Below are 22,235 nucleotides of genomic sequence, written 5' to 3'. Positions count from 1 at the left end.
AATATGTCTACACTGACTCACAATAGTTGCCGAGTTTTTATACATACGAGTTTTGTATATAACCATACAAGTATAATATACATAGATTAGTCATACAGTTACACAACTATAAAGATGATTTCACATAGAGTAACTTTATACAAAAGTCATCTGCTTGGATACATCACTATTATTGTTATTTTTCTGTGGCTAAAATTTTTTATACAAAGAAAGTAGTAAAAAAGCATACAGCCCGTTTGGTGGTAAACGGTTACTGTAGCTTATGGACGCCTGCAACACTACTGGTGTCACGTCACGTCTACAGGGTCAGCAACGCGTGCTGACCCTGAAGAAACATAAATACACCCTTATTGAAGAACCCCATACTGTAGCCTCTACGGAAACCCTCGGTAGGAATCCACAATCTGAGCGTTCGCGGGACAAAATTCTTTTAAACCGCACTGTACGTGATCGAGTTAAAGCGTGTGAGGATGAATAACTTATCGATGGCGAGAGGTGTAATGATAAAAGGTAGCTGTGGGCATCACAGTTTTTGTACAAAAGTCGATTGCTTGGGTACCTCTGTCCAATTCGTGTTTCTACCGTGCAGCAGTTGTGTTTGCATGGCTGTGTTTCGGTTTGAAGGGTGGGATATGGCGTGAATTTACAGGGTACAGAGGAATAACATCTGAGTCCTCAGGAATGGCAACGCATGGGGGGTATCATGGGCGAAACAGTATACTCTGTTATGTCCATAGTACTGCTCATGTCTATAGGCGACGGTTACCACTTTCCATCAGGTGGACCGTCAGCTTGTTTGCCATTCTAAGTTGTATAAAAAAAAATACTCTATCTATTGATGAATTCCTTTTCACCACTGACGCCATCACAGTGATGAAAAATATTGATGACACATTGTATTTAACCTCCGTCAACACACGGATACCTCAACAAACCGCAAACTAACGCATTGATAATTCATTTTTTATCACCAATGTCCAGGGTTCACTAGACTTTTGGTTTAGAATAAAAAGCGAGTATTTAGAATCGCGCCAGCGAGGTTATCGACCGGCGACGTGGCCAGAATACGCTTCTCATCATTATATTTTATGATGACCAGTCAGGTATGAATGTTTCCATTGTAGTCAAGTCTAGCCGTTTTGGTGGAATGTCTATGCTAGATTTATTACAAGCTGTTATATTTAATTTTTTTTTATCACACTGCTAAACTAAGATATTAAAGTCTCTTTGACGCGATATGAAATAAAATGTATAAAATCTCGTCAAATTATTTAAACTTGAAGAAATTTTATACATATTTTTTATACTAATCGTAATTTTCTTTTATTATGATAAAGGAGTGGTAGCCCCGTCTGTGCTAACGGTATACACCGGCGGGGTACCATTGAAGGATGATAGGTGATAATGAAGCAGGTCAGTTAGCCCATCGTGACGAATTCTACTAGAAGTAACCATGATGGTTTCCAAGGGGAACCGCGTGAGGGTCGACCTGATAAGTTGAATTGTACTAGCAATAGGGCAGTTAGACACTATTATTAACAATTCCTTTCCCTCTTAAAGGGTAGTACAGTTAGCTCATCGTGATGAATACACTTTGGGTTCAGTACGATAGTTTCCAGAGAGGACCACGTGAAGGTCGACCTAACAGAGCATGTTGCTAGCAATGGGACTAGTAATCCGTATTATTCCATCCCTTCCCCCTATAGGGTGTATAGCTAGCAATGGGATTGCCAATCTCTATTACTAACAATCACTTCTCCCCCCACTGAGTGGGATTATGTAAACTCAGGTCACATTTTTAATGAATTTTAAAGAAATGGTTACTCCGCCTGCGCTAACGGTATACGCTGGCGGGGTACCACTGAGAACGATAAAAGGCAGGTCAGTTAGCCCATCGTGATGAATACGCATAAAATTCAGCACTGTGGTTTCCTGAGGAGACCACGTGATGCCAAGATATATTGCTAGCCACGGGACTGGTAGTCCGCATTACTAACAATCCCTTCCCCCAAATCGGAACTGGTATGATTTGTTTTTTTTTTAATCTTAATAATCACAAACTTTTAACTTGTGTCCTTTTTTTAATTAATACATTAAATTTGCATGCCTACAATTTTAAAGCAATTAAACAGATGCCAATAAGTTCTGTCACCATGGCCTTTATTATGTTTAATGTCTTTTTAAAGTAAAGGTGGACCATCAGCTTATTTGTCATTCTAAGTTGTATAAAAAAAATTAAATTCGTTTCATTTCAGACCCGCGAATCATGAATTCAGATCAGGGGGTCTACCATGAAATGGAATTCCGAATTTTCGGACTAAATTTCGTGTTTTGTTCATACCGAAATCGACCCAGTAAATGGAGTTTAACATTTCGTTTGACATAAATCCTACCATAAAAGTCCAAAGGAACGATACTTTTGCATTTTTAATATTTTTAAACGGTACGAGTATGTATCATGTAATTTTAACATCAAATTTGTGTTTCGTTCGGACCCGAAATTACGGAAAACATCCTCACTGGTGGTTTACCTATATCAATAGCGCGAGAGAAGTTATTTTTCTACTCACCCTACAAATACAGGAATCTGTCATCTGTCAAAAATAGATTCCTGTATTTTTTTTATACAACTTAGAATGGCAAACAAGCTGACGGTCCACCTGATGGAAAGTGGTAACCGTCGCCTATAGACATGAGCAGTACCATGGACATAACAGAGTATACTGTTTCGCCCATGATACCCCCCATGCGTTGCCATTCCTGAGGACTCAGGTGTTATTCCTCTGTACCCTGTAAATTCACGCCATATCTCACCCTTCAAACCGAAACACAGCTATGCAAACACAAATGCTTTACGGTTGAAACACGAATGGAACAGAGGTACCCAAGCAAACGACTTTTGTACAAAGTCTCCCTTTGGTATTGACAGAATGTGATGACAGAATCCTGAATTCAGACATCTGTCTCCTTGAGATTGTCCTAAAATGATATAAAAATCATGTAATAAATTGTTGTGGGCCGTTTGGCACTATGCCGAATAGAATCAACACAGATTCACTCATCTTTTATTTATACAAACGAATTATACTGACGTTGATATGTAAACCAGGATAAGTCTTTTAGAGGGGGGGGGGGGGGGTTGGTAATGCGGACTGCCAGTCCCATTGCTAACAATATACTCTATCCGGTCGACCTCCCCGTGGTTCCTAAGGAGTGTCATATGTTTTATATACTTACCTCGTCATCATATCAGCTTTTAACTGACCACAGTTAAACATAAGCCTCACAAGCCCTTGGGGGAAGAAGGAGCTGTTAGTAATGGGGATTAGTAGCCCCATTGCTAGCAATATACCCTGTCAGGTCGACCTCCTCGTGGTTCCCCCTGGAAACCATCATGATTGATTTATTGTTAGATTCGTCACGAAGCATGGGCTAACTGACCTGCTTCATCTTTACCTATCATCCCTCACTGGTGCCCCGCCAGCGTATACCGATAGCGCAGGCGGGGTTACCATTCCATTTAAACCCAAAAAAGAAGCCTCATCCTTGGGGGATTCTACTAGTAGCTGCCACGGATTTGCAACCGCAGTTAGGCTTTGGAGATGTTTTAAGAGGGACGCTGCTGCCTATCCCTCATCCTTTCTTAGTCGCCTCTTACGACATATTTTTTTCATGGGTAAGGAAGGGGTGGCCTATTCTATGCCGGGACCACACGACGACATCGGCTTAGGTATTACAACTATATCATCTAATCTGTACCATGTGACATGCAAATAAATATAAATAATAATAAATAAATATCTACCTATAATTGTAAACACTAGAGGGCGCCACACTCACGTGTATAAGTAATACCAATGAGAATGTTGATTTAAAACGCATTCTTATTCCGTTACCAGGAGCCATTTCAAGACTCGTAACATTATAGACTTTAAATCGGAAAGCAAAAGTGACAAGCGTATAGATTTCTGACACTTCTCTAATCCGAACAAAAATGCACTTTAACGTCAAAACGATAAACGTCAAAATCGTAAGCGAAATATGCACTTTTATGGTGGGTTTACGTGACATTGTGTAAGTACTACTGACATATTTTTTGCTAATTTTTTATTGGGTTTTCAACCTTATTTGTATAGTGATAGAGTTAAATGTGTAAATGGTAATGTAGTAGGAAGAAAATATGCGTGCTCGAACGACACGTCACGTTGAGTCAAAATTCTTTATTATACGGAAAATTCGTGCTTGGAATTGATAAATATATCCATGTGTTTTATTCATTTATTTATTTATTAGTACAAAAATAAACGGCCTAAAAATAAACTTAGATGCTTATTCCTTATTGATGTCACAGTATAAAGGACTACACAGTATAAAGAATTACTGATATTTTTTTTAATGGGTGATAATGGAATGGTGACCCCGCCTGCGCTATCGGTATACGCTGGCGGGGCACCAGTGAAGGATGATAGGTGACTATGAAAGCAGGTCAGTTAATCTATCGTGACAAATACCACTAGAATTAACCTCGATGGTTTCCAGGAGGAACTGCGTGGAGGTCGACCTGATAGGGTTTTTTGCTAGCAGAGCTCATTAGACCTCATTGCTAACAATCCCTATTCCCCCCGAATTACTGATATTATAAATTTGTAAATAAGTTTGTACATTTGTTACCTCATAACGCCTTAACGATTGAACTGATATCATTTGGTACTACGGGAAAGAAAAGGTCATAGGGTACGTTTTATTCCGGTCAGTGAACCTATCCTGGTCACACCGACGAAGTCGCGGGTAAAAGCTAATCCTCACTTAAATTATAAATATGTGTTTGTTTGTTTGTTACCTGATAGCACCTCAACAGCTTATCCAATCAATAGTAAATTTGAAATACATGCACTATATAGCAAATCTGCTTTTTATCCCGGACACATTGCAGTTATGCAGGCGAAATCAGGGGTAAAAGCTAGTATTTTATAAATACAGTCAATATTTAAAAGGTTAAAACAATTTCACAGTTTATACACTGACCCCAAACGCAATTATTTTATTACTGAACTGTTTTGTCTCTTTCTTTTACACTGAACTCCCAATTTGAATGAAAGTGACAAAAAAGTGCAACAGTTAAATTAGACAAATAAAAGGTTTTAGTTTTTGTAAATGATAAATTTACTAACTACCCGCCCCGGCTTCGCACGGGTAGATAGAAGAAAATAATATAAATAATAATAACCTATTTTACTCGCCGATAATGTTGCTTTCTACAGGTAAAAGAATTTTTAAAATCGGTTGAATAGTTTTGAGTTTATTTCTTACTAGCGGCCCGTCCCGGCTTCGCACGGGTGGACATTTTTACATTTTAAAAAGTGGCCATTAAGGCTGCACACGCGGCGGAAGCTTAAAAATGGAGTCATTTCTCCCGATTTCCCAACATTTCCCTTTACTGCTCTGCTCCTAATGATCGTAGCGTGATGAAAAGTATACTATAACCTGCCCAGGAGTATGAAGAATAATTGTACCAAGTTTCGTTAAAATCCGTCAAGTAGTTTTTGTTTCTATAACGAACATACAGACAGACAGACAAAAATTTTACTGATTGCATTTTTGGCATCAGTATCGATCACTAATCACGCCCTGATAGTTGTTTTGAAAAAAATGGAATTTCATGTACAGAATTGACCTCTGTACAGATTTATTATAAGTATAGATAAACAAACAAACCTTACTAAATAATATTATATAGTAAAAAAAATAATATTTACAGTTGCGACATCTATTTACGTCGAAGTCTGCGTACAGACTTTGTCTGCAGATATACATACTTGAAAGTAAATTCACTGTCAAACACAACAATGGGCTGTATGTTAAATATCAAAGTGTGAAGTTATGAAATTAACACGTTCTCTTGTAATGTACATACATACATACATACATACAATGTACACAGATCACTTAAGGTCAAGTTTTTTTTTTATAAGTTAGAATGGAATAGTAACCCCGCCAATATACGCTGGTGGTGGTGGGGCACCAGTGGGGGATGATAGGCGGACGTGATGAATTTCACAAGAACCACGATAGTTTCCAGGGGAAACTGCGCGGAGGTCGACCTGATAGACCCAATTACTAACTCCTGTGTTGGGTTTATACAATATATTTACTTTTTTTTATACAAATTATAGTCCAAATTAAAGTAGGTTTTTTTAACTAAAACTTTAAGTAAATACCAGAGGGAGACTTTGTACAAAAGTCGTTTGCTTGGGCACCTCTGTCCCATTCGTGTTTCTACCGTGAAGCAGCTGTGTTTGCATGGCTGTGTTTCGGTTTGAAGGGTGTGATATGGTAGTGAGTTTACAGGGTACAGAGGAATAACACCTGAGTCCTCAGTAATGGCAACGCATGGGGGAGTATCATGGGCGAAACAGTATACTCTGTTATGTCCATGATACTGCTCATGTCTAGGCGACGGTTACCACTTTCCATCAGATGGGCCGTCAGCTAGTTTGCCATTCTAAGTTACATAAAAAAACGAATTATTATAACTATTTTTAAAACAATAACCTTTGTATTATTTAGCAAATTTTGTCGGTAGTCTCTTTCAATTTCGTCTTTTTTTAATATACTCATTTGACATAAATTAAAATTAAACCTGTACAGATCATCGCCTTAACAACTAACACCGGGAAGTCGCGACTACTCTGTACCGACACACACACCTACATACTTACTCATAAATAAATGTTACATTAATATACTTACTACATTCTAACAGAATAATCTGTTATTAACGGATATTTTTTTTAATGGATTATAATAGAATGGTAACCCCGTCTGCGCTATCAGTGTATGCTGGCGGGGCACCAGTGAGGTATGATTGGTGAGGAATGCTGGTCACCTAGCCCATCGTGATGAATTCAACGATAAAATAGACACGATAGTTTCCAGGGGGAACCTCTATTGAGGTTTTGCTAATAGTTGCCATGCTTGGCAGACAAGTCGGCAACCGCGGTTTTTTTTATGGGTAAAATGACATGGTAACCCCGCCTGCGCTATCGGTATACACTGGCGGGGTACCAGTGAGAGGTGATAGGTGAGGATGAAAAGGCAGGTCAGTTAGACCATTGTAACAAATTCAATGATAAATTAGTCAGGATAGTTTCCAAGGGGAACCGCGTGGAGGTCGATCTGATAGGGTATATTGATAGCAATGGGAACTAACCTCCCCATTACTAGCAATCCCTCCCCCCCTGGCAACCGCAGTTAGGCTTTGGTGATGTAAGAGGTACGCTGCTGTGTATCCTCTTCTCTTACAACAACAGGAAGGGGTGGCCCATTCTATACCGGGATCACACGGCAAATATGTATATATATATATATATATATATATATATATATATATATATATATATATATATATATATATATATATATTGAGCAGATTGCCATAAGACAATCTGCTCAATAAAATCAAGTCAATTATTTGTTTATTATATTATCATTCGATTCTGTTAAAACCGACTTCAGTAACACTATTCCTCGACAACGTGTGTTTTCCATCAAGTTTACCACATCAAATGTAGTAATTATTTATTTATATTAGAAACTTGTATGTATTTATTTCAATGCAATTACTACTGAACTTCAACTTGTATTATGAATGTACGACGGGCTCCACAATACGCAATTAGTCAAACGTTAGTTAAACTAATCAGCGCTAGTTAAAATAACCTCGAAAACAAATCGCCGGTCGTTTTACGAGTGATAAATTTGAATTACTTATGTTTAAAATATTTTGAAGTAAACAAAATTGACAGTATCTTGTTCGACTGTATGGAAGTCTGTTTATTTCCTTATTGGGCATAATAATGCAAAATTATTAACATATTGTGTTAATGAAGTGTTTTTTTCTAACTACCTGATAGAAAGTGACACTAGACATGGTCATAGGCTCATAAGTACATCAAGATTCCGTGTGGTGACTTAGTATAATACGTCACCATTCTTTCACCTTCTATACTTATAATAAATCTGTAGAGAGGTCAATTCTGTACATGAAATATATTTCCAAAATAACTATCGGGGGGCGATTAGTGATCGATACTGATGGTGATCTGTTTGTCTGTATGTTCATTATAGAAACAAAAACTACTCGACGGATTTTAACGAAACTTGGTACAATTATTCTTTAGTTATAGTATACTTTTCATCACGCTACAATCAATAGGATAGGAGCAGAGCAGTGAAGGGCAATGTGTCTGTTACACCAAAACCACTGAACCGTGAGGAAGGACATAGGCTACTTATTTTATGAAAAACGACGGAAACGCGGACCAAGTCGCAGGCAACAGCTAGTTATAAATATAGGAAAAGTAAAAAAAGCCTCATCAGAATCAGTGAATAATTGGCCAAGATATCGCGTACTATGTTGAGGGATAGGAACTGTTTGTAACGTGGACTTGCAGCCCCATTACTAGAAATAGTATGTCGATCTCCACGCAGTTCCCTCTGAAAAAACTATCATGGATAATTCTTCATGACTTCGTTACAATAGATCAATTTACCTTCACCTATTATTAATTTTATTTTACACTTTATAGCGCTATTTATAAAATAGTAAATACAGTTAATTTTAATGAGAAATGATACAAAAGGCGGTAGACGATTTACTCCAAAATGATACCACTTTAATAGTTCCACTAGTGTTTTTTATATTTATTTACATAACAAAATTATAGTTATAAGACATTACACACAGAGATACAAGAATGGTATGCTAAAATTCAAATCATTCTTATTCTTTTTTTAAATATACTATATGGCTTCTTTCCAGCCATGACCATACCGCCCACCAAGGACTATATGACAATATTGTCCTTAATCCGCCCACCATGAATAAATACTTTACAAAATTAAGATAATTAAAGAATAAACAATGTCCTTGGTAGAAATTTAACAATATTACCCTACATATAATAATGAACAAACATAACATAATACTTTGAACTGCTTTAGATCTTAATTATAGTTATCAATTAATGTTAGACGCTCACTCTTAAAATAAACAAAATAACTATGGTAGAAAACAAAGTTTTGATACAGCCCTTTTTATAATGCTGTTTTTGCAGCGTAAACTAACAACACGTGTAACACCGTCTATTCCCGGGTGCTTTTCAACTATAAAACCATAAAGCCATTATATGCTGGCGGAAGATCATTCTCCATCACCAACACTATGTCACCTATTTGTAGTTGTGGGACCTTATGATTACATTTATATCTATGATGAAACCGAAGGAGAAACTTAAGTAAACTTCTATATATTATTAATAAGATTATAGTGTGCAAACTATGTAAAATAATGCACTGATGATATGTACCATTAATATTAGTACATTGCGACTGTCTATCAACTCTTAGAGTTTCATCTTCATCATTCCACGGATTCGAGAAGGTAAGTACAATTTTCTTTTCTAATCTACTAATAATAACACTATCTATAATAACACTACTGCTAATCTTTCTTTTTTCTTTCTTCGTTCTTTAATTCATCAACCAGGTAAGTTTCTTGAAGATTCTTTAGATACTGTAACCATTTATTCAAAAGTTGTATTAGTAATTCTTCATCTAAACCTATTCCAGAGAGCCATAACATTTGGATAAATGTTCTTACACGAATAACAGACATTAACCATTCAACTGAATTAAAAATCCGAGAAATATCGGAAATAACTTTTCTTTTAGTTACAGGTGCCTTCAGTTCAGGCAGTTGTACAACATATTCAAAATGATCACTACTTCGATTCCAGGTCAGTCCCAGAATTTTCAAAACACTATCTATTTTTAATTGCACGCTTCCTTGTGAAGCTACATCCTCTTCACTAATTACTTTCAATAATTCCTCACTATTACTACTCCATTTCTGAAGCTCAAATCCTCCTTTTTTCAATAACTCATTTATCTCCTTATAGATTTGAATACCTTCTTCGACTGACTCACAACCTGTTAGTAAATCGTCCATATAAAAATGATTTAGAACTCTTTCAGCAGCAAGAGGATAATTTTGGCCTTCATCATAAACAATTTGATGTAAACACCGAACAGCAAGGTAAGGTGCTGATACCGTTCCAAATGTTACTCGTAATAGTCTCATATGTTGCAGTTCACTTTCCGGATGATCACGCCATACCAGACGTTGAAAGTTAGTGTGTCTTTCTTCAACCTTTATCTGTCTATACATTTTAATTATATCAGACACAAGACATATAGGATAACGACGCCAACGTATTAAGAGATGACGCAAGTCAGCTTGAAGAGTGGGTCCTACTAATAAATCTTGATTTAAAGATACGCCATTTGTACCAGGACAACTTGCATCGAAAACAACTCTTACTTTTGTAGTGGTTCTATCCTCTCGCACCACTGCATGGTGTGGTAAATAGACTGCTTCAGGATCATCTTGTTCAGTTATTGGTACTTTCTCCATGTGTCCTAATTCTAGATATTCTGAAATGACTTCAGCGTATTTAATTTTTAAATTAGGATCCATTGATAATCTTTTTTCTAGTTGCAGAAATCTTTTAGTTGCAATAATTTTAGAATTGCCATATTTACGACTGGGATCATCACTACGGAATGGAAGATTAACTATATATCTCCCTGAATTGTCCCGCTTCGTAGTATTTGTAAATATTTCTTCACATTGCTTTTCTTCTTCAGATAAATGTTTTTTAATATCTACACTGTTTTCAGCTTCCAACTCCCAAAATTTCTTTAATAAGTCATCTTCACTTACATGAGAAATATGCATACTAATTAGTAGCCTTTGTATATTATTTTTATCTAAATTTACAGGGCCAGAAATAATCCAACCAAGCGTTGTTCGCTGAGCTATAGGTACACCTGGTGGACCTTTGATTACACCATCTAACAAGATCTGACTGTAAACATCTGCTCCGAGAATAATATCGATTTTGTTTGGTGTATGAAATGATGGATCTGCCAGTTTGATATTTGAAAACTCTGACCACGGTTCTACAATAATTTGCCTCTCAGGGAGGATTGAAGTGAGTTTACTCAAGACAAAAGCTTGAACCTTAAACGTAAAATTGGGATCATGAAGTGATTGTAATGAAACCGATACCATAGACTTAGAGGTCAATGAATGACCCTGATCACTTCCTAATCCTGTAATTACACTTTTGTGTGGTATCTTCTTTAAGGTCAGCAATTGCACAGCAGATTCAGTAATAAAACTAGCTTGAGAACCTGGATCTATTAAACATCTCAGTGTGATACCATTACCTGATTTCGATTGTGCGCTAACTAATGCTGTTGCAAGTAAGACTTGACAGTTTGAGGTCGAAACACAGGCTGTGACACTAGTGGATTGATCTACAGACGATGATGTTGTTGCATGTTCAACCGATTGATTTGCGATACCTGTAGTGTCGGTTGAATTGATATTGGTAACATTTTTTAAATGGAGTAGAGAATGATGCTTCCGTCTGCATAAACGGCAACGAGAGATTTGACGACAAGCAAATACAGAGTGCCCTGAACATAAACAGTTAAAGCACAAACCCTGGGATTGGACGAATTCGCGTCTAATATCAGTTTCCTCTTTAGAAAACTTTTTACAATTTGCTAAACGATGACTTTCAGAACAGTAAGGACATATAAAATTGGTTGTGTGATATACTTTAGGGCTATTATTAATAACATTACTTTTATGCACTACATTAGACTTAGACAATTTTGGATCAATAAACTCTAACGCTCTAAATCTAGTTTCTAAAAAGTCTTGGAACTGCTTCAAGGTAGGTAACTCATCTGAGAACTCGCTGATTTTTAGTTCCCACTGCTTGCGAGACTCCATATCTAATTTTTGACTTATAATATAGATAACAAGCACGTCCCAAGTACTGATGTCTATTCCTAAATTGTTAAGCCCATGAAGACATTCATTAGTAGTATCTAGCAACTCCTTTAGTGTACTAGCTGATTCAGTACTGATGCTTTTTTGATTCATAAACCTTTTCAGAATACAGTTTGAAAGATATTTTTTATTATTATATCTTCTCTCCAATTGTTCCCAGCAAATAGTGTAATTATCATGCGTAATCGGTACATGACGTAGTAATTGCTCCGCTTCCCCAACTAATAATCCTTTCAAGTAATGCAGTTTTTGTACGTCATCTAAATATTTATTATTGTGTACCAATGATACGAACAGATCTCTAAAACTAATCCATTCTGAATATTTACCTGAGAACGGGGATATAGATATCTTGGGCAGCTTTAAATTACAATTAATATTATTACTATTGTTTTGTTCGGAATAACTTGTATTTTCAGTACTAGACTGCCTTAAACTAGTCAATGCTTCCTTCAGTTGAAATTTGTATTCTATATATAACTCTTCAGTAGAATCATAGACGTTATTACATACGTAGGAACTAGCATTCAAATCTTTGTAGTCTGTATTTTGAATGAGTTGTATATGTGTCGAACTAAACTGACGCCATAATTCTTCTAAAGCTTCTAATCTAGTATTTATATAATCTATAGAACGAAGTCGCTCCTTGGGTGCCTTTTTGAAGTTAGATTTTGCTCTACTAATTCTTTCACTTAAATCAAGCTGTACTTTTATATATGAATCCATTGTATAAGTTTAATTTTAAAGTTTCAATAATATCCAAAGTTTTTACAAGTAAATATTTATATGAAATGTTTAGAGTAAATTCTTTAGTCTTCTGTAATTAGATAAATAAAATGTACTCACAGTTCACCAGCACTTATCACTTACAATACTATGTTCAGTTCTGCTTTGATGTCCTTACGGCTGCAATATGACGATACAATGTTCAACAACAACAACTGACGCTCGCCGACTTCGTACAAAAAAGCAGTTTAAATTTGTCGTTAATCCTCGATACTCCGACTCGATGGACCAAAATATAGACGACGTACTCCAAAATGATACCACTTTAATAGTTCCACTAGTGTTTTTTATATTTATTTACATAACAAAATTATAGTTATAAGACATTACACACAGAGATACAAGAATGGTATGCTAAAATTCAAATCATTCTTATTCTTTTTTTAAATATACTATATGGCTTCTTTCCAGCTCAATACAAGAGACATAATGAGTTGCCTATTTTTCCACAGATGAACAATAGGCTTGTTTACCGTTCTCAATAGAATAAAAATATTATTATATTGTCTAGTACCAAAGTAAGACTTGTTGAAAATAAAAATCATACACGTCCTAACGTGCTTACGATGATACATGTTTTTATTTTTAGCATTGAATTTTGAATCTCCATGTATCAAGAAAGCATTTCTATTTTACCTCTCTAGGAATCAATACAAGTATTAATAAATGGAATCCATAAAGAAATAAATACGAGTACGTGCCTAATTTTATTTGAAGCACTGCATTAAGTGTCCTGTACGTCCATTATTCGAATTCGAATGACGGCAAATTGTGAATAATAAAAAGGATATCTGAATCCGTTACTTTTCAAATGACAAATTAGCGTCAGCGAGTGATACTGATGTACAAAAAATTAATTATTGTAATATACTAGTTACTAACAGTGGCTTTACTTGTACAGAAGCCATTTCCTCTCGTTTTTATAATAATTTATTTTTATCATCAATAACACTTATGCCTAGTGATAACATCAAATTTGAACTTGTCTCAATTAAAAAAAATGGGTTTTTATTTTTAATGAATTTACCTTTATTTCGTCTCAAAGAAAACATCGCTTTATTATTAAAATTTAATTTCACTTACAATTGGATTTAATAATGAAATTTCGACCATTGAGCATTTTATTTGATGTTTTAGTTTCTGGTAGTTTTGTGTCTAAAATTGCGTGATATAACAAGACTATATAATTATATCCTTCGTCAACGCGATAATTAGTAGTAGCACGGAGTAAGTTGGGTCACATCTATATCGCTCAAGATTATCTCGACATTATGCTCCTTAAGTTCTGTTATTCCTTGTTTGATTTCCTTTTGGATTTTCTGATCAGCATATTCACATATAAACTTTTTGTATCCCATAGCGTCGACTGCATGAATCACTATATAAAGTGTCCTAAGTGGTGTCCTTAGTCATATATAACTGTATATCCGTGTATCAAATTAAATGCGCTCCGTTCAATATGTTTTACACGAAAGAGTAAACATCCATCCATATCTCGTAGTAATGGAGAGATAAGTACCCATCGCTATCAGTACATCCTATCAGGTTATCCTCCACGCGTTTCTTCCCGAAACTATCGTGACCAATTTATATTTGCCTTATCAAATTTTATTATCCAATATTAGCTCGTTTAATTCCAATAAGCATAATAATACCTCTTCTACTTCTCCTTCACCTTGTGGATGTCAAAACTACTAGAATATCAAAGTACAATACTCGCATTTAAGCTATATAACCCAAAATAAAACCCTATACAAGGCCATCCAGTCAATGCGATAATAAAGAGTATTAAGTGTAGGGTATATATGCGATAATATTCTTCACTTTGTGACACTCATACTCAGAGAATTGTATAATAACATTGCGCAGATATTAAAGAATTGGCAACTAATGGCTACTATGGGTATCACAGTATTATTTACAGTGATACTTATATCTATAAGTGACGGTTACCACTTTCTATCTGATCAGCTTATTTCTCATTTTATATTCTGAATTTACAATTCTTCGTTAAGGAGCTAAATAAAATTACATAAATAAAGTTTTATAGTTGGTTTAATTGTCATTTGTTTTAATGCATTATATATTTAAATGAGTCATAACAAAATTTAAAGTAGTAAGTATGTATAAATAGGCTTACACTACCATTATGACTGTAGGTATCATTGATAAAAGGTATCGTGGCTTGGTTATGCGATAATTAATTTAATGAATAATTTGTATATTTATATAAAAACGCTTCATTATGAAAAATTTAATTTCCAATTAGATATATTTTCAAGCTTAATAGAAACTGGAATGAGTGAATATTCCTACTATTAAATAAAAGATCAACCATAATCTAAGCTGTTTTATATAATGAATGTTGGTTTAACCTCAGTTTTTACTATAAACCTCATTAATGAGCCAAGTATTAGCCTAAGGCTGGCTTTTTTTTTAAAGTCAAAGTGAAATGTTTTATTTTGAGAAAACCTTGATTATTTTCTTTAATATACTTTCCCTGTAGTTTTCACTCAATAACTAAGCCCGATTTTCTTTATGGAAAAAATAAATTCATAATTTATGATCAAATTAAACAGATTTAGTAAGAATTTATAAACTCAAAATAAAGAAAATACGTCTAGTAAATATCAGTTGGTTTCACCATATTTTTTCTCAGACCAGTTTCTCATTCAATTGGTACCAATATATATTCACTAAGTACAAAAATATTAATATCAGAGTATCTATAAAGAACATAAGCATTTAAATTAATGTACAAAAATAGCCAATCAAAATGTATTATTTGTACTCCTTCCCATCAGAGCAACTGGTTCAAATTGTGATTACATGTCAAGTATAATATGTAGGTAAATGTTATAAGCACGTCGTACATAATAATATTCAAGAAAATTTTCGTCTAAATGTAACTAATATATGCTATAACAATGTTCATAAAATTAACGACATATAATATTTTGAAGTCGCGTAAAAATTATATTGCTCATATTTGTACAAAGTTTTCATCGAGTATTGGTGTCTAATTCGAAAATATACAATACTATACACTATACATGAATATAAATATTCATTTATTGAACATCTTTTTACAAAGCACTTAATAATATTTGAGTACCCATATCTTCAGAACTAGTAAACAAAATATTGCATCAACTGTGAGATCACTCTATAATAGGCGAAAGATTATTCGAGGTTTTTATAACATGACTAAATAAGTTAAGTACAAAATTGGGATTTAGTATTATTATTATAATGTCTTTGTTCCATTGCAGCACAGATTACACGATCATATACAAAGCTATCACATATTACAATTTCATTCATATCACTATTTACATTATTGCAAGTTCATTTTTCAAAGTCGATAAGACGATAATTCGCCGTCATAGACGCACGTCGTAAAGAAATAACGTTTACCACATTGTCCTTAGGGTAAAACTTTTGTTAGACGTATACTATGTGCAGTTTCTCTGGTGTTCTGTGGTGTGGGATAGTTTCGTACGCGAACTGTTGATAAATGTGTTCTTCACTATCCTCTTGATAATAAGGATTTTTATCCACACTGTGCCAAGGGGATTTAAAGAATGAAAATTATTGGTTACAGAAGACCCAATCATTAAGTACCGATCTACTTCTCTCTTGTTCTCCTGCTCTCTTCCTCTTGTTGAATACCCTAACCCATTTCCTAATTTGGACACATCACCGTTCAACATAACACTTTGTCATCACCTGCTTCGATTTGTCGCCTTTACACTTCTTTAAAGGTCCCAGGAAATACAAAATTCCACCGACTACACTAAATAACAATACTCACAGTTAGCACCACTACTGCTACTATCACCCATCCACTTGAGCACCCAAATTCCGATTCGGAATCTGTACAAATAGAGTGCCCTTCAAGTGAACTGGCCTGCACACTTCACATCCTCATAGTTCATTTTTAATCAAGCTTGAATTATCAACTATTTGTTGTTTATTTTACTATCTTTTCCCAGTTTCCATAGCCACAGCAACGAACAATTGCATATATAAATGGATTTCCAGAAATCTCCAATTCTTGCAATCTATCTATTGGGAAGTGAGATGTCTCTCAATGTTTCCAATGCATTGTTTCTGATGTATATGTGAGTCAGCTTAGGATTACCGTGAAAAAGTCTTGGAGGGACCTCTCTCACTTTTACATTATCATTCATCCATATCTTTCTGTAATTACATATTGTCGACAAAAGCTCTAGAGTCAATTTTGTCAAGTTCGTAAAGTCTGCTTAAATGCAAATGTTTTTAAATGGAACAGACTTTGAAACGATAGCGAAGTTATATTCTGAATGAAATTTCCGCTCAGATACAAATGGCACAAATTCGATATTTTAGATAGTGCTGCTGTTGGAATTGATGTAATGTAAAGACGGCAGATCTAAGTGACGTGCAGTGAAGGTAAATTGTGGAAACCTAATTGGTCCACTTTTTCAATTATATTGCTATTCAAATCTAAATGTTTCACCTTTATGTATGGTATACCATGTTTTGGATACTTGTTGTATTAAATTTTCTGATAGATCTAAAAATTCTAAATTAATAACATAGAAAAGATTGGCAGAGGGTAGCGTTCAATATGGAATTATTTCTGATCGACAATATCTTCAACGTCGACAGCTCAAAAGTGTCCGGTTCAATGCTCACAGCTCATTATTGATAAGTCGAGTCGTTCTAATAGACAAATCTTTGAATGTTTGTGCATGTATATTTGATATTTCATTATCAGATAAACGAATCGATGAGTTCTTTAGTCCCATGAAGGTGTCCTTGTCTAGACGCTTGAGCATGTTGTGACTCACATTAAGATTAGTCATGTCCATGTTGTTTTCAAAATTTTTACTACCTAATTCTTGAATTCTGGTTGCGTTTTAAAATATCGAGAATAGTGAGCTGGGTATAGAAGGTGAAGGTATAAAGAAGACTGTTTATGGCATTGTGCGTCAGATTGATGTGGGTAACCTCCGGATTTAGTTGTATAGGAACGATCTCGAGGCCAGCGTTGGCGCAAGAGGCAGCCCGCAGTGCGTCGTCGCAGGCGCACTTCCGGGACAAAGCGTGGGCTGTGCGCCCCACGCCCATGCCATCACCACCACGCACCAACGGTATACGCCGCGTGAGCCCATAACATCTCATGTATACGTCACTGGAACTCTGAAACAAAATAAAATGCATACAATAATTGTTCATTAAACTGAAACTAAACTTTAAAAAATAACATTAATATTTACAATATAATTTAAATAATACAACATAAATTTGAATATAATATATACTTATGTAAAATATGATTAATTATATGTACTAATACATTTAAATCTTATTTTACTGGTATCGTAAAATCTAAATTATGATAGAGTCTCCTTATACCGCGCTAAAAATAAAAATAAACAACACTATCATGGACGAAATCTTAATATAATTTCATGAAAAGTGTAGATAACAAATGTGCTCTCCGCACGGTAAGGAGGGGGAATGGAATTGTTTGATCCAAATTAGGCCGATAAGAGACGTGCCATGTCGACTGAATAGTAGCTGAGCCACAAAATCTTTTTTATTATTCCTTGTTACTTCGTAACATAGAACGACATAAGTTTCATTTCATTTAATAGCAAAATGAAGCTGGAAAGAGCAAGTCTGAAGGGGCGTATAGGTACATTTGTAGATTTTTTTATATAGTAATTCTCTTAAAGCTACTCGATGTCGTCATATGATATCATGGAGTCATAGTTTTTCTATTCAAAACCTACGTATAAATTGTTTTACCCACGCCCCGCTTCTTTGTTACAGGGAGAATTACTTGTTATTAATTGTGGCGTTCTCGAGACGAATGTTCCCGGTAACGGGAACTAGCGGCTAGCACCCGCTAATCCTCCTTCGCCCGAACGACTCCTCAACAATGCCTCCTAAAATGTTCGTCGATTTAACAAAGGAGCGTTTGGTACTTTAAATTAAATGTCTGGCTTTACAATTCGACGGAATGTATAATGAATAGCAATCGTAACATCTGTTAACGAAGGCGAACGATCCCCCGGAAAAGCCGGGAATAACTAATTTGTTGCTGGAATTCAATTTATGGCTTCTAGTGCGCCTCCTGGAGATCACGCCATGCTAAAGTATTAATAATGCAAAACAGTGTCACGAAAAGTTTTTGATTCGAATAAAATTAAATTAGAAAACAAAGTTGTGAGTGTTGAGCTGGTTCCGCCGCTTTATCATTTATTATCGGCTGTATTATGCTATGATTATCAAACAACAGTAGTTTCGTCCAACAGCGTGGAATAACTACAACGATGGGCAGTTTTACAAGAATCCATGACGCAGAATACACATTATAAATAAATCTTTAAAATATATTAATAAAAAGGGTGAAGGTAAAGGTACTTTTTATACAAAGTGTTAAATGTTTTATTTTTTAAAGTATAGAATTTATCTAATTAATCTTTAATATTTTTTATATGTGAAAAAGGTAAAAACAAGTATCATAATGTTAAAAACTTATTAATAATATTTTCTTCTATCAAATTTCAAACAACATAATTTAACAACAAAATCTAATAAAAACTGTATAGTGGACATAATTGTTTTACTTTTGTAAATTAAATGTTTGATATAATTTTGTCGTTCAAATTAAACTATTTTAAAAGACCCTAATGTGCATTTTTTAAAATTATATAGTGAGATGTGAGAAGACATCAGTCTCCTCAGTAATTTGATATCACCCGGCGCAAATGGATTACGCCCGCCAGAATTACAGAAACCATACGTAGAGACTGATACATGAAACATTCCCATATTAGAACGGATTAATTCTGTTAGATTCCAAATGTATTCTAGATCAAGTGAACCAAAAGATTTCAAGTATAATCTTCTTATTGTAGGGATTTTAAGGTATTAATCTGCGATCTGAGGTGATTCACTATGATTGCTCTTTATATTATATTATTTCTAGCTATCCCGCACATTCGCCAGCCTGAGTCAGTATATAAAATATCCTATATTTTAAGATACATATAACATATCCATGTAATAAATTCTATTCAAATTTATTTGTCGATTTTTGCTTAAAATAGTAACAAACATCTATACTTTCACAAGATTATGCGATTAAAAGTAATAGAATTTCCCTAATGTATAAAATTTAGATAATAACATACATTATATTTTTTTGTGTAAATATAATGTAAATTTTGCGTAAAAGCAGTTGAACAGAGTATTATATTAGTTATATAAAAATGATGAACGTATGGCTCTAGTAGATGCGTAAATGTGAGCGTGCCCTCCATTTCCGAGCTTAATCTGCCCTGGCCGGCACTCTTTGTCTTTTTAATTTCTGTCCAACAGAGTGCGCTCCCATCGTGAATTTCGCTTTCGTGAGCTTCGTTAACTTATATCGACCTTTGTTGTTGCCTATTGAATTTTTTCCATTACGAACGTCATCACTGAAACCGCTAAATTCGTTGGAAAATTCCTGTCGCTGAAATCAACGCGCCCAACAACAACACAGTTTCCGATATCCTCTTATTTTCCTTAACAGAAATGAGTATGTTTTTAACTTTATGTTTTGTTTTCGGTACTGCGGAGTCTTTGGAATGGAAATTAAATATTTTTTTATCGGGAAAGTTAGAGTGTTACATCATTTAGATGCGGAATTTTAATAATTGTAACGGACTTTCTTTGTTTGCGAGCGGCTGCCTAATGTAATTTGAAACATCGGTTGCCGAGTTTTATTTAAGTTCATTCAAACTCAATTTTGCCTTTGTGTTTTTATGTATCCAAAGAAAATATCAAAATAATTACATTTAAAATAACCAATACAATACACTCCGATAAAGCATTTAGAGTAGAATAGTCAATCCGGGATAACGAGCGACCTTCACTATGTCATAACATCTAAATACCCTTTAGAGCAGGCGGGTTGGTCATAATTTATTATTACAGTTTCTATGTCTACCGTATTTGATAAAGAGCCTTCGTCTAATCTGTAATCCTTTCGTATTAATAGTGATTAAAATCATTAACTTCGTTTAAATTATTATTAATTGGTCAAGCTTATTGTAGGCAAGAAGATTTTTTTATGGATCATAATGGAACGGTAACCCTACCTGCGTTAACAGTATAGGCTGGCGAGGCACTAGTGAGGGATGATAGATGAGGATGATAACAAGCCAGTTAGCTCATCATGATAAATTCCATAAGACTAACCAAGACGGTTTTCAGGAGAAAACCGTATAGAAGTCAACATGATAGAATATATTGCTAGAAATGGAGCCAGGGTCCCCATTATTGTCAACTTTCATCCCCCCCATAACCAGGTTACTCAGATACAATTAATTGATCGCCACTCAAGTTACCACTGTTAATACAACTGAGACGTTACTGACACAAAGGACGTTTCATGAGGGGAGCTGAGGAAATAAAACCAGTGTAAAAGTCGGCTAACTTTGCTTTCTGCCCACTCCATGGAAAATATCTTCGTCTACGCTGCTTTTATGAGTTGCTGCCATTTTTTAAACATTACCCAGCTTAATTCGGAAACTTCACTGCCCTATTGAAACAATCTATGTTAATGTTTGAAATTTCACATACTTCTCTAACTCCCGTAATAGTCATACATATATATTTGGTACTATGGTGGTACTCCTATCATTTCTTTATTTTCCTTACTTTATATGTGTATCTAATATAAAGTAAGGAAAATAAAAAAGATATACTTACTATGTTATAGAAATGTTAAATGTATAAAAATTATTTTCGTACTCTTTACTAATATTTTAAATGTACAATGAGTTTGTTTGTTACCTTATAGCACCTTAACAGCTTAACGGGATCATTATGAAATTTGATATAAAATGATAAAGGATATAGGCTACTTTTTGTCCAAGTCAGTAAACATAACGCGAACGAAATCGCGGGTAAAAGCTAATATTTGTATACTTTGGTGTTTTTCGTAAACATATATACTCTACGTAGGTGCCCCCGGTCAATTTAGATTATAATATAAAAGAAATATGTATAGTGAAATCAATGTTTATTCCTAAATCTGTAGTTTTTTCTTTCTAACTACTATTATATATTATATTATATATTACATTATATTATATATTATACTAATAATTACATAATTAGATCTAAATGTATAATGGATAATATAATGGGTGCAAAGTATAACCGACTACCGTCAGATATCACCTTATTCAACCAGAAAGATAATTTTATTTATACATCTACACCTATAACTGAAACAGTCCATTGTATAGCATGAATACATCATTGAACATAAGTAATAGTGTTCATAGCAGGCACCAAGGAACATAATGAGAAAACTTCAGCTGCACCGGTGTGTGCCTCAGGCAGGGGCAAAAAGAGCAGAGCAGGCGTTCTTCTCATTTCGGATTCAATGTACGCATACATTCTAGGAAATTAATGCAAATACTTTTTAGATAACTTAGAAAATATGCAGCCAAAATGGGAATAACCATTCTTATAT

General features: G+C 34.7%; 1 pseudogene; it reads right to left on the bottom strand.

Annotated features, from left to right (window-relative positions):
* Positions 1–16,016: 16,016 nt before the first annotated feature.
* Positions 16,017–17,871, bottom strand: LOC128200352 (leucine-rich repeat and immunoglobulin-like domain-containing nogo receptor-interacting protein 3; annotated as a pseudogene).
* Between the last annotated feature and the right edge of the window lie 4,364 nt (positions 17,872–22,235).

Source organism: Galleria mellonella, unplaced genomic scaffold (assembly GCF_026898425.1).
Source record: "Galleria mellonella isolate WM207_F2 unplaced genomic scaffold, CSIRO_AGI_GalMel_v1 utg176, whole genome shotgun sequence".
NCBI classification, from domain to species: domain Eukaryota; kingdom Metazoa; phylum Arthropoda; class Insecta; order Lepidoptera; family Pyralidae; genus Galleria; species Galleria mellonella.
Note: the sequence above shows the minus strand (reverse complement) of the source record. Positions and strands in the feature narration are given on the sequence as shown.